A 666-nucleotide genomic window follows, 5' to 3' on the forward strand; every position below is an offset into this window, starting at 1 on the left:
ATTCCACCCATAGTGCTATGTCCATGGCTCGCGCTCATATATTGCGTGAAAGTTTATAGGTTTGAGATTACTAAAGTATGAAACAATTGATTGGCTCGTCATCGGGGTTGTGCATGATGAGAGCATTCTTGTGTGACGAAAATTAAACATGACTAAACTATATGATTTTGTAGGGATGAACTTTCTTTGCCCATGTTATTTTGAGAAGACATAATTGCTTAGTTAGTATGCTTGAAGTATTATTATTTTTATGTCAATATGAACTTTTGTCTTGAATCTTTCGGATCTGAATATTCATGCCACAATTAAGAAGAATTACATCAAAATTATGTCAAGTAGCACTTCGCATCAAAAATTCTGTTTTTATCATTTACCTACTCGGGGACGAGCAGGAATTAAGCTTGGGGATGCTTGATATGTCTCCAACGTATCTATAATTTTTGATTGCTTCATGCTATATTATCTACTGTTTTGGACATTATTGGGCTTTATTATCCACTTTTATATTATTTTTGGGACTAACCTATTAACCGGAGGCCCAGCCCAGAATTGTTGTTTTTTGCCTGTTTTAGGGTTTCAAAGAAAAGGAATATCAAACGGAGTCCAAACGGAATGAAACCTTCTAGAACGTGATTTTCTAAACGAACAAGACACAAAAGAGGAGGC

This window comes from Triticum aestivum, chromosome 5A (genome assembly GCF_018294505.1).
Source record: "Triticum aestivum cultivar Chinese Spring chromosome 5A, IWGSC CS RefSeq v2.1, whole genome shotgun sequence".
Classification (NCBI taxonomy): domain Eukaryota; kingdom Viridiplantae; phylum Streptophyta; class Magnoliopsida; order Poales; family Poaceae; genus Triticum; species Triticum aestivum.